The 14,071-nt window shown below is 38.1% G+C and overlaps 1 long non-coding RNA gene across 1 annotated transcript in view; it reads right to left on the minus strand.

Moving 5' to 3' along the window:
• Positions 1-11,044: 11,044 nt before the first annotated feature.
• The window catches only part of LOC310843824, an 88,917-nt gene continuing 85,890 nt past the window's right edge, over positions 11,045-14,071 (minus strand). The window contains exon 4 of the long non-coding RNA XR_014563667.1: positions 11,045-14,064. This is a non-coding gene — a long non-coding RNA (uncharacterized lncRNA). The remainder of the gene's footprint in view (positions 14,065-14,071) is intronic.

Here is a 14,071-nt window from a genome sequence, read left to right on the forward strand (position 1 = left end):
GTGCTGGGTCAGAGTGACTCAGCAGGAATGTGATTGGCTATCACTTGTTTTAAAAGGAAAGCCTGTTCAACAGTAGTTGTCGTTGTGTGGTGGTTGTGCTGTGGTGTGGTGAAGAGTATTCGTTTGCCTTAAGGAGCAGGTACTCTGTATGGACTGTTTTTGTAAATACCTGTATATAGATCAGATTAAAAAGACTGCACTGGGGAAAACCTGGGACTCTGAGCGTTTCTGCTAAAAGCGCCACGAGGAATTCGCGACAGACGAATGCCTTGCAAAACGAAAAACGTGCAAGATGAAAGGGTTTTTCAGTTTTTGTGTCGCTTCGCTAGACGAATTTCCCTATGGGCTTGCTTCTTGCGAGTTTGTTTCCTTTTTCTTAAAGCCGCTAATAGCCGCTAAGCTGCTAAGCCGTTAATAGCCGCTAAGCCGCTAATAGCCGCTAAGCCGCTAATTGCCGTGCTTCGCAAGACGAAAAAACTGCAAGATGAAGAGACTCGCAGAATGGATTAATTTCATCTTGCGAACAACCACTGTATAAAGAAATAAACAAATACAACACCATTGAACACTCTGGAAGCCTGCTATATTCTATATTGTAATATACATTAGATGCCATCTCAGCATGAAACTTACAAGAACAAAATAAAATAGACTGACCTCCTTGCTGGGTGCTCCTCAAATACCCTCATTCTCAATCACTGCTTCAAGCTTCATCTCTGAATAAAAGTTTGCATAGAACTAGAAGAAAATTCTTTAGTTAGAGTCAGCAATGAAGAAGCCATCACTCTAGTAACAAACAGAAGTTGACAATTAAAGTCTATGTGATGTCTCCATATGCTTAATGCTGAACAATTCAGCTTAACATTGTTGTTGCTGTTAAATTTATATACAGTGGTAACTTGGGTTAAGTACTTAATTCATTCCGGAGGTCCGTTCTTAACCTGAAGCTGTTCTTAACCTGAAGCATCACTTTAGCTAATGGGGTCTCCCGCTGTCGCTGCGCCGGTGGAGCACGATTTCTGTTCTCATCCTGAAGCAAAGTTCTTAACCCGAGGTACTATTTCTGGGTTAGCAGAGTCTGTAACCTGAAGCATATGTAACCCAAGGTACAACTGTACTCCCCTATACCCAGGGTCTCAGGGCGATTCACAGAATTACCATCATTTGATAGATTTTATCTGTTTGTGTTTTATATTTTGTTGCATTGAACCTTAACAAAAGGAAACTAAAAATGTGATTAATAGTAATACTTTCTAAATAAATATTTTCTAAATCAACTTTCTGGAACGATCCCCAATGACTGTCTCTGTAGTTTTAAAACAAAGTACCTTTTCTAGGAAGTCTAGAAATACAGAATAATGGAAATATGAGAGGTGCAACTGGTTGCAAAGAGAAAACATATATACTTCCTGCAGTGAAGAGAGCCCCACATTTTCACACAACTGCTGAGCATTTGCAGTTTATGTAACTGGAATGTAATTTTCAAACTTTCAAATAGCATGTTTCACTTTTCAGTTCCAGCTGAGAACATGTTTGTTCATTCAGGCATTTGCAGGATTTTCGTGCCTAGACCATGTATCAAAAGGTGGTCATCTGTGTTTTATAGGCTGTTATTTTATTGATCTGTTCTATCTGCTCTTGTTTTATTGTATTATTATATCTATTGATGCTGTTGTTATGGTTTTAAATTGTTTATTATAACCCACCCTTGGATTGGTTGCAATGAAGAGGCAGTTTATAAATAGTTTCAATACATAAATAGAAATAGAAATAAATCACAAAATTAGGCACCTTTCCTTTTTTGAAAAGTAATAAGTGAGATGATAAGCTCTTGAGCCCTTTCCTCTAATAAAACAGAACACTTTGCTTCAAAGATAGATCTATATGAAATGTTAACATTTATTATAATCTAAACCATATAACATATAACGTAATATTCTAGAAAGAAGGTCAAGGAAACATTGGCCTATGAGAAGAGGAGAGAGTTAAAACATAGTATTTGCAAACAGAAAGCATAACAATAATATAGACTTCATGGGGAAAAGACAAGTGAATAACACTATACACATATTCATAATATTGTTTAATTTAAATAGGGTCCACAGGGTGCTGAAACTTTATCATTGGTGTCACAGAAGTCTTAGATTAGCTGATGGGCAGGTAGAAGTGTGCAACAAACAGGAGCCCATTTCAACTTCTGACTGTTCCTTGGAAAACATGTCATTACCTGTCCCACAACTGGTGTCAAGTGTAGGAAGTGTGGGCTTGACTTTCTCTTTGTGGGCTAAATGGAGAAGACTGGTGGGCCAAGTTTGACCCATGGACTGGAGGTTTCCCACACCTGCTTAAAGTCAGAAATCTAGACAGTAACTTTATTATCACTCTTAACAAGAACAAAATATATGGAGAAAGCTCCTGACCAATCGGATACAATTAAATTCGCTTCCACCTAGTGACTAAGTATATAATGACATTGTCCACACAGTTGTTAAGGTGGAGCAAATAATGTGTCTTATGATCATGATTTATAGCCTTTCATCATTGGATTGGTTCTGTTGAAAAGCAGAATATGTTTTGAAAGAACAGCAATAGTCTGATGTACACTGTCCATTTATAGAAATTTACTTTCTACAGTATTCCTTCATTGCTTATTGGACTTCAAAATTCACATGTAGGAAGGCATTGGTTAACAGAAGGAGAAAAGACCAAAAATGCTACAGAGCCCAACCCCTTGCTTAGGACCATCCGCTTAGCAGCTCCTACAGATTAATGTATGCAAATCTGTGCTATGGATGAAGAGCCCGACCACTGCAAAAATATCTACAATAGCTTCTAGAAAGGATCACTCATGACAGGTGGGATCAAGTCTCCTAGGAGCACTAAGAAGAAGCAAGCCAAACTGCTTCCACCTTCATATACAACCTGCACATTCTGCTCTGGCAAATTCTGACATACTAACCATCAATGCCAATATATATAAATACTACTGAGCATGCTATTTAATCAAAGGAGAGTTAAATGTGGCTTTTCATTAAACTTCCTTTATTTCTTCTTTTAAAAACAAAAATCAGATCGATATCTCTAGCATTTTATTTGTGGGAAATCCATGTATTGCAATATTGTCACCATATTGTGAGAGTACTAATGGTTATTCTGGACTGCCTTATTATTAAGGAGGAGCAGTAAGAAAGAATTATAAAAGACAAATACTGCTGTTAAATATATGATTCAGCATCACTGACTATTAGAAAATATTGTCCTGTTTTAATTAAACAACATTAAGGCCAGATTAATGGAACAATTTTTGTCTCTTAACAATATGAACATTGTGAGATCATTGTTCTCTACAGATATCATCAATTTATTTCTATCAAGTTCTCTTTTTGTTGTAAGACTAATACAAGCAGTGATTAAAACAGGGTCCCCTATGCTTTTTGAAGGAGCTAATGGCCCCCTTTGGAGATGCTAATTGGCAAATGCTGTATCTGTAGGCTTTTGAGGTATAGTTGCCATGGAAAATTTGCTTTGAAGTTGTCAGTTGTGAATATTTGACCACAGGTTTTCCTAGTTTTGAGTGTGGATGAAAAGCACAGTGTTCTGTCCCACAGGGCAGGAAAAATCCTGAGAAAGTCTGCAAAATGATAACCCATTATAGTGGGCAGAGCTGAGATGGATAGAAAAAGATAAAGCAGGACTATCCAGTCTTTTATTATTTTTCAACCATCTTTGATGCAGGTATTGGTGCCGTGTTAGAAAAATATTAATAGGATCTGTTTAACTAAAAACCTGTGAAGAAAAAGCTGCTGTGTTTTATTTTTTGACCCACTGACATCCAATTTAGAATTGTAAATATACAGTGTCATGTGACATTCCATTACTATGTAATAATAATGCTGAAATAATACTGATCATTTTTATCTATATCTACATCCACACACATATGCATTCACACATTCAGATATACACTTTCGCACACTGCAAATGTGGGAGGATAGGACCAAACTCTACATTCAAGATGTTAAGAAGGAAGAAAACAGTATCACAAAACAAATATTTTATATGAGGTTTCTTAAACAGAAACTATAAGAAATACCGGTATTATCAAATGGAAGCATTTACATGCATCAGCAGAGAGCATTTTTTTAACTGGGTAGGGATCAACTATCAAAGGCAGCAGGACGATTTGATAGGATTTGCAATATACATGAGACCTTCCAATGCAAATTTATTTTAGTTCCTGTGTACACCAGCTAATTCTAGAATATCAGTGTGTTTACCATCTTGAACATTTCAGTCTGTGTGAGCATGAAATACAGACAAGGGTTGCAAAAATGGCTCCAGTACAAAGAGCAGAATATGTACACGTTCTGATGGTTATGAACACTACTACAGTTAAGATTTTTTTATGGTAGAATGATCGTGTTTACGTCTCTTGTTGCTTCAAACTGTAATTCAAGGCAAGACATAATGGGTCAGTCTCAAATTAGTGTGCAGGAGGCGCAGGGTCGCAAAATAACATAAGCCCTATTGATTTTTCTTAAGTGCTATAGCTTTTAAGTGAATTCAACTAAGATGCATACTTACTGAATGGAAGAGGACTCTGTGCTTTTATCAATTTAGCTCAACGCTGAAAAGCAGAAAGTGACTGGGAAAAGTGAACAAATAGAGGGACCTCTGGGGTTAATAAAAGTGAAGGCGAATTTCTACAGAATCACTTTGCCAGCAATTGGAAAGGCATCACAACTGTTCAGCCTCACTCCAGTGGAGCACCATGTGCTGAGGACATTATCAACTCTCGTCATCAAGGGTAACAAAGAGAGGCTCAGATAGCTTGCAGGTAATGTTACGCTCCAATAATCCACAAACACAGAAGATATGGCCAGCTCACCAATCATGTTCATAACCTCGAGATCCACATCAAACATATGCATGACAAGAATATCACACACGACAGTGTGTTCACAAATACTGTCACGGAGCTAAATGATCAGATGCAGCTTTCCATTACTATTGCTGTTTCCTTCCTGACAGATTACTGTTTACAGCATCCAACACTGCCTAAAACCCATACATTTCCAAAGCCATTAATGGATCTGGATGGCAGGTCCATTAATGATTTCAAAAAAGTACTGTGATCTGATTATTTTTTTATTTACTTTTTGGGTTAAGGGGAAAAAACAATTATCGAATTGATTCAAAATCAATTCATAAAACATAAATTTCAGATGGAAGAGTTGCCTCTAAACTCTGGTAGGAACAGCCTAACAATGAGGAAAGGTTGACTTTCAGCAGCTAATGATAAAACACCATGAAATGAGAGATGTCCAAGTTGATATATTCATAAAATATCAATTATGAAAGCTCATTATGCAAAGAAGTATTTTCTTTTATTCTTCTTGAATCTGCTGCCAATCAGTGTCAGTAGTTATTGCTAATTCATTATTATTATTTTTGCATTTGTTAGTTGTTTTATCTTGCCCAGGGTAGCCCAAAGCAATTCACAACCAGCCAACCAACCAACCAACCAACCAAGCAAACAGACAGACAGACAAAAATCCCCCCATTTAGACATTAGAACCAGGGGGGGGGGGAGAAATATATTAAAAACATTCAACCACTTCTAAAAGGCCACAGGTGGCTGAAGGTGAAAGGCTTGGTCATAGAGGAAAATTTTGCCTGGTGCATGAAGATATATAATGATGGTGCCAGGCAATCCTCCCTAGGGAGAGCATTCCACAAGCAGGGAGCCACTACAGAAAAGGCCTGTTCTCCGGTTGCCACCTTATGGACCTCATGTGGAGGAGGCACATGAAGAAGGGCCTCAGATGATGATTGTAGGGCCTGCATCAGTTCATATGGGGAGAGATGGGGAGAAATTGGGCGTGGTAACAATAGTAATTGGCAGCCAGTGCAGTCTAGAAAGGATTTAATGACAAAAGGAAAATGTTCTCTTTATTCATTTTCTCCATATCATTAACACTATGTTAATAAGTTTATCATGTGGTCCCCTGACCAACTTTTTTCTAAACTACCCCACCATCTTTCACCATTCATTATGGAATTTTGCTTTATTCCTTTATCAGTTGTGCGCTCCCCTTTTTATTCCCCTTTTCTAGCTCTATGACAGGGTTAGCCAAGGTTTTGCTCACTAGGTGTTTTGGACTACAACTGTCATCGATCCTATTGGTCATGTTGGTTGAGAGTGGATGAAGGGCACCAGGTTGGTGACCTCTGCTCCTTGGTATCATTTCTAACTTTGATTGGTTAAACGCCACACAGGATGATGGTGGGATGTTAGGTCCAATGTATATTCATTATCAAAATGATGATAAACAGAAAATGCTTATTAGACGTTGTATCTAATACAGACTACCTTTCTTTCATAAACATCTCTCATATACTGTATGATAAACACTGACGTTGCCATGAATATGGCAGCAGTTATGGTAATAGTGTTACTATATCTATCTATTTTCAAATCCATTTCCTCGTATGTTTGGATCTGGCTTGGATTTTGTCTTGGTCTCTCACCAAATGTATTTTATTGCTTCTCTCCTTCCTTTGGACATTAATGCTTAACGGAATTCTTCAATACGATATCATTAAAATATGCTAAGTAAGGTAAATGCAGGAGTAGAGGAAGCAATGACTTTTCTTTAAAAAAAGAAAAAGGTTATGATCTGTGATAATGCTTCTTGGCTTTAAGCTGGCTTAACTGAATTAATTGTAGCACTGAAGAAACTAAAGAACAAAGAGCACCCTGACTCTGAATGTTTTAATGGAAGAGTTGTGACCTTTTCAATATGTTAGCTTTTGATTGGCAGACCATGCTATTGGTCTCCCGGAATTGTCATTTTAGGATGATTGGGCTTTTTTTTCACTCTTGGAAAGAGCAGGGCCAAAATGCTGAACTACAGCTGATATGCTTGAATGTATGAAAGAGTGAGAGAGAAAGGAAGAGTGGACACACTATTCCCAGAAGGTGTTCTTATTCACATCAAAATATTTTTTAAAAAAATGACAATTACAATATGTATTCTCAATATTGTTTAAAGCCAGCAGACTTTGCAGGCATCCAACTGCCTCCATACATTTGAAGTTAGTTTACAGTGGTGTTTACACAACTGATTGAAACAGAAAGGGCCATGGCTCAGTGGTGAAGCATTGTTTGCAAGCAGAAGATGCTGCTTTCAATCTCTGGCATCTCCAGGTATGTCCCCTGTCTGAAACCCTGGTGAGCCACAGCCAGTCAGGGTAGACAATACTCTCGTTCAGAGTTGATGAACTAAAGGTCTGACTTAATATATGGCATCATCCTATTTTCCCCTCTATACCAGTTTTTCTCATCTCCAGTTGTTACCTCTAAGAATTATAGATTATTCAGCAAATAAGGGTTTTTAAAAATCATATTGGTATCATGCCTTTCATCCAAGGAGTTCAAGATGGTGTGGATGATGCTGTCAGATTTTATCGTAACAAGACCACTGTGTTAAGTTTTGGCTAAAAGCCACGACTTGGCCAAGACTACCAACTGTGCTTCAAGTCTTTTTCCAGTGCAAGTCTAAAATCAATCCTATCCTTCAAGCTCACTTTTCAAACACACACATCTCTTTGTTAAAAGCTATTGAAGTTATATGTTTTATGTGAGCAATTCTTTTCTCATTAATTGATCTAGAATGGTTTTAAATAATCACCACCACCACCCAGGACCACTTTTCTTTTACACATTACTAATTAGTGGAGGGCACCTCATGAGAAGAGAAGACTCCCTGGAAAAGACCCCGATGCTGGGAAAGATGGAGGGCACATGGAGAAGGGGACGACAGAGGACGAGATGGTTGGATGGTGTTCTCAAAGCTACCAGCATGAGTCTGACCAAACTGCGGGAGGCAGTGGAAGACAGGAGTGCCTGGCGTGCTCTGGTCCATGGGGTCACGAAGAGTCGGACACGACTAAATGACTAAACAACAACAATTAGTGGAGGCAGGAAAATGCTGGCTTGTTATGACTGTAAGCCACTGCCACCAGTAGGGCTGCTAGTCACTTAGCAATAATATGCTTGCATGGTGCTAACTGAGTTGTCCTCTGCATCCATCAGTTCCTCAAGGTGGCCAGTGAGGATCTGGTTTCCTTACTCCAGTCAACCAACCCACAGCAACAATTACTATTGGCAAGGTACTTCACTGGCTGCTATTGTTCACCACTGGATTGTTTGCCTCGCTTATTCAGTTTTTCAACAATATAATCCAGCAATTATATTCAGCAACGGTGTCTAGAGCAAGGCTGATATCTTCTCTTGCCCAGTTTATATTAGGGCAGGCTTCATTTTAGTTATCTAAGTCTGGTGATTAAGAACTTGACTTCAAATATTAAATTAAGCCCCTAGTACAAATATTATTCCTGAGACACAATGCCATTCTGCTGCCACCCTGACCATATCCTTCTTACTAATATAACATATAATTTCTTTTTGTTTATATGCTTTCTTTCCTAGCACAGAATTTGGTAGTGCACTGGTTAAAAGTGAGATGAATTAGCTCTGGAGAGAAATGCATTATGTCTGAAGACAGGACAGTGAATATAAATGGGGAGAAACCTCACATTCTTCCACTGTACTATTTTGGCCTGAAATCATATGAATTGTTGTGTGAGTATAAATAAATTGAATCCAAAGCAGCATCAGTTTATGGCCTTGTGAATGTATGACTTTCTTCAGGAAAAATACATGGCAAAATGAAAGAGTATGAAATATGGATTAGATGGCCTTAAAGGCTCTTTCTTCCCCAAGGATTTACCTGCATACCTTTATTTATATTCTGATGTAACAGACATCTGGGGGGCGGGAATCATCTGATTATTGGAGAGAGGGGGTTAAATCAATTTGAGGATTTAATGCTCATTCAGATTTAAATAGAAATCTGTGAGTTTAATGGCTTTTTATTTTGTATGCTACAGTAAACCAATGCAGTTATGTTATCGCTTCATTTTTGCCCATATTGCTTTTCATTCATAATACCCTTAGGGGAGCTCCTACTGCCCAACATACCATTCAGAGTCCTAGAAATGTGATTTATTTGCTAAGATCTACTGTGATTTATTTACTTTTTTAAGCATAAGAGCATACTCCTAGTGCCTTAGTTAATAAAACCACTTCAAAATGAAATAAGAAAAAAAATAGTCTCAGTAAAGTGTAATCTGTTCAAAATTACAGAACTATGACACCCATTCTGAACAGTTAATTACCAGTTACTTTGAAGAATGAAATATTTAGTATTATATTGTGCTCCAAAAGTCTAAACATGCTTACTTAGAGACAAGTTTGATTAATTTGAATGGAATTGATTTGAATGTTGAGGATTTCAAACACAGAGGGATTTAGATCAGGTATGAAATAATTCCATTGCATTCTGCACTGACCTTTGTTACCTCAGTGTTCATGCTAGAAATTAAAACAAAACAATGCCGTTTATCCTTCCCGCCTCATAGGAATTCCTCATCTTTTGTTCTTATAGGTATGAATTCTTCAACCCCTATTTGACCCATGTAAATTCTTCTTCTTCTTTTTACTGCTCCTTTCTCCTTTTATGTTATATCTTTATTCTTACAGCTACAGGCTGTCAAATCCATGTTCAGCTTTGCCTTGAAGCAAGATGCCCTGACACAACCTTGAAGGTGAGAGGCAAGTCGCCGAAGTTATAAAAGTAGCACAAATAAGTGGCGAGAGGTAGGTGACGGAAATGAAGGCTTGATTGATAGCTAGGCAGTGGGAGAATCCAATTGCTAGGAAGTGAGGAGAATCCAAGCTCATTAGGAAAGTAGGAAGACGCTTGTAGACAAGCAGATTTTATTAACTGGAACCTCATACATTATGTATACTGTGCTTATTAATACTACAGTGGCTGTTATCAAAGAGCTACCAGGCAGACCTTCATGGTCTCTTCTCTACCTTCTTGGGTGAAAGGATATTTACAATATCACAGGCAATCTCTGTTCACAACACTATACAGATATTGAGTTATATAATAGATATGTAATGGTGAAAGTCAGAATGGTTTGGAGTCCCAACTGTTATGTACGAGTGTTGACAATTGCTGGAAAATTTGGGGAATATCAGAATATGTGCACATAGATCGATAAATGTTTACCATTGTCAAAAAGTAATTTTTCAGCACCCAGTTACAGAAGAATGGAAAGGTAGGATGTTAGGTAGGTAAGATTGAGTATATTAGCATGAATGCTGATGTGTGTAGAATATTAGTGTATTGAAACCATCTCCAGCATCTGTTGTATGCTGGGAATGCCACCTCTACTCAGCCTTCATGTGTCAAGCATGAAGATCTACATGGGGCTTCTAACCACATAAAGCTGATTTCTGGTAGCCAAGGGTTCTTATTCACTTGGAGGCTTCCCATTTCCTTCCCTCCATCTAAGCTCAATATACTGTCTATGATGGCAGACAGTAGCTTTGCAGGTTTTCAGACAGCAGGGTTTCCACCCACCACAGAATATGCAGGATATGCTAGGGTTGGAACCAAGGCCAGATTTAGGTTTGATGAGGCCCTAAGTTGCTGAAGATAATGGGGCCCTTTATATGTCCAGCTGTCCTTTGTCTACAATAAATTTATTGACCTAGTAGGTATCTAAAGCCATTTGCACATAACAAAATACGTATTTTATCAAAGTAACTGTTGAACTGAAATACAATTAAGAAGAAGTATATTAATAGTGAAACACAATTAAAAAGAAGTATATTTTGGGGTGGGGGCAAGAGAGTGGGGCTCTAAGCTATAGCTTGTTTAGCTTATATGTAAATCTGGCACTGGATGGAACCTGAAACCTTTGGAATGAAAAAAAAAATGAGCTATTCCATGTAGCTCCAGCACTTCCCTACCAATCATTCCGCTTGGCCTCAGGGCTGCTGTGGCAAAAGCAATGCTCACCCATAATAAGTAAAAAACCAAAAAACCCCAAAAACAAACCACTTTCTGAAGGAATAACTAAAGCAATAAAAGAAAACACAAAGACAAGATACTGAAAGAAAATGTGTACTGTATACTTTTTTTTAAAAAAAGTAGTTTGAGATTTCTGCAGCATGTTTGTACAGCCAGGGCCTCAGCTACTGTAAAGCTATGTACTTTTAAGTGGCTTTGAGGGAAAGAGACTGAGGCACAGATCAATTGAAGACTTACTCTTGGATGTAATTCCAAATAAGATATGAGAGAGATATGGGAAGTACTCATCTCACCACCAGTCTGTCTCTACAAACCAGTTTTTATTCATATGTAATATCTGCAGTGAATCTACGAGTAATCCTCTTGGCTTTAAAAAATTCATTCAGAATGGACACATGGCTCCCAGAAACCCAAGACATTTTTAAAATAAATGATAGGCTCTTCTCCAAACCCTTATAATTGTCACTCCAGCAAGACAGGGCAGCATTTGGTAAAAGCTATAAAGCAAGTCTAAGGTAAATAAAACTTAGCAAGTGTTTCACAAGGTGAAGTGGTTTTTATTTTAGTGGGATACAAGAACAGTTCCTTCCCTTTTGATAGAACTTTAAATCATAACTTGGATATAATCTGACACAAAATGAAATAAAAAGTACATAAAGAAACTTTTTATCTAGTGATTCTTCTGGGGGAAATGAAGTATTTGGTTCTTGCTATGCCCTGTGAAGACATCAGTAGGAGGCAACAGTGTTTCCAAATTTTAGAATTAAGTGCAGAAAACCAAGCTATTTTTTAATTATTATTTTTATGCAAATTCTGAATGGAACCAAGGAGAGTTTGCCCATTACTAGAATGCCACTTTTGGTTTGTAAGTGTTCAATATACATGGTATGCCAGTATTTTGATGTGGATTGATACTCCAGTCCAGTAATCGGTTTTGGGTGAAGGAACTTCAGTGTTCATACAGAGTTCCCCAGCCTATTAACAGCTTCCCCATTCATTGCAACTAAAGAGCTGGCTTATGTTCTCCTTCCTCTGAAATGAATAGGAACCTCAATTCATGAGCCACTAAGCCAACATGGATATCTGGGTAGGTCTATCAGGATTCAGTCAAAATGTCAATTCCATTTTCCTGTACAAATTAGCCAATATCTGTGAGTTCTTTGTGATTCTTCCTCCTCTTCCATTTCCAAAGACAACAATACTATTGTGAACATCATGGCTTTTTAGGGAACCAAAGCCTATTTAAAAAATAATGGAGTACTTCATCACTCTTATATGTCTCTGCTTGCACTTAGCAACTTCTGAGTTGCGTCACTTGGGACACACTTGCAATCCAAATACCAGTTAGTGAAACAGAAGTTGATGCAGTTATATCTGAAAGGCTGGCCTGAGAAATTTAAATAGCTCTTTATATTCCAGGTTCATAATATTATGCAGTTTTATGCTCAGTATATTTAAGCACTGAAACCTAAGACATAAGGCATATCTGAAAAATTAACAACATCCTGTAAGGTAATGATCACTGGCAAGGGCTATTAAACTCTAAAATGATCTGTGTGGATATTATTATGGTTAAAATGTTTGAGGATTATTGCATTTCTCCTTACAATTACATTTGGAATAGCATTAGTAGGATTGTTTTAGAAGCCTTCTACTCTCATTCGAGAGAACTCATTCAGAGGCGGCTGGCAGTGTGTACACTGCTTTACATAATATCCTGCCTTGCAAAACACATGGTCAGCACTGTCAGCTTTGATCATTTGCTGTGGAAGGTATGTTGCATATATGGCAACATGTCACAGCGAGTTTTCACAGTATTGCTAATACAATATTCTACAGTAAAACCACACAACAACCAGACTGGTTGCTGGTGGCCACCATGTGGAAAAAACACAAGGCCATTTGAAGGAAATCTAGGGTTGTAGAAACTAGAGGGTGATGCAGAGGTTCTCTGAACTGCTTTGGGCCTCATATGGTCTAGGAGTTCCCTACTGATAAGCAATGCATGAATAGCTGTAGGTTAGGAAGACTCATGCATGTACTATACACTGATGTAAGAATCTATATCACCCTTAAGTTCTCAAACTACTGAGAGCAAAATGCTGCTGGTTCAATTCTGAATGGGCCCAGTTGAAATGAAGTATTTGAAAGAATATTCATTAGTTTTCCAAAAAAACTAATCCTGCAATCTCTCTCTGCTATGGAATTGTGCAATACTAGGATCAAATAACTTGAAGGGATTCCATGGATCATTCGTGGCATATGACGCTTACAGTCATCTCACTAAGACAAGATGAAGTCTATTGTTACAGTGCACAGAGTAGACCTAGTGATTTTATCAGCCGTCAGCATGCTTACCTCTGCAAAACTAGTGTAGTGTGTGCAGGGTGTGTGTGTGTGTGCAGTGATGCTATTAAAAGTGTAGCTCCTCCCCTGAAATGTCTCCTTTTGCCATTTTGGCTCTTTTGGTATGATTTGCCTCTGTAGTGGAGAATCTAAAATGACTGAGCTCAGAAAATAGTGAAGGCATATCTCAGCTTTAGAGCAGCTGGTGTTCAAGGGCAAGTAGACTTTAGGTTGTATCCACTAGGGAACGAAGAAAGGAGGGACAATAGGCTTTATCGTAAGAATGGGATGAATCGACAAGCTTTATGTAAGAATCCTTGGAATGAGTTGAGCAACCGGGGAAAAATAAATGCTTGAGACAAAAAATGATCAATAAGGTCAAACACTGGATAACCTTGTGCTTTTGCATATCAATTCTCTGCTTATCCTTCCCATCTCTTAGCATCTCTCTTCTGAAACTGCTTCTCTCCTATTTTGCGTTCACAGACTTGCAGAGAAAAGTGGCACACTGTGAATAAAGGCAGAAGGAATGTGCTCGCAGGGCTAAACTGTCATGATGCATAATCAGGCAATTAAGATATTAAGAGAAAGTAAACAGTCACAGTCCTGATCTCCTGATCATTGCTCTTCAGGCTGTGATGCTGAGTACAGGAAGGAAAAATGAGCTCATCTTTGCCCTTATGTGAAAAATTGTTTGGAGAGAGATGGTGGTGGTGATGGAGTTCTGGTCTGCAAGTTAATCTTACTTCCCAGAGATGTTGTTCAGCTGAAAA

Source organism: Podarcis gaigeae, assembly GCF_964106915.1.
Source record: "Podarcis gaigeae genome assembly, chromosome: 4".
In the NCBI taxonomy this organism is placed as follows: domain Eukaryota; kingdom Metazoa; phylum Chordata; class Lepidosauria; order Squamata; family Lacertidae; genus Podarcis; species Podarcis gaigeae.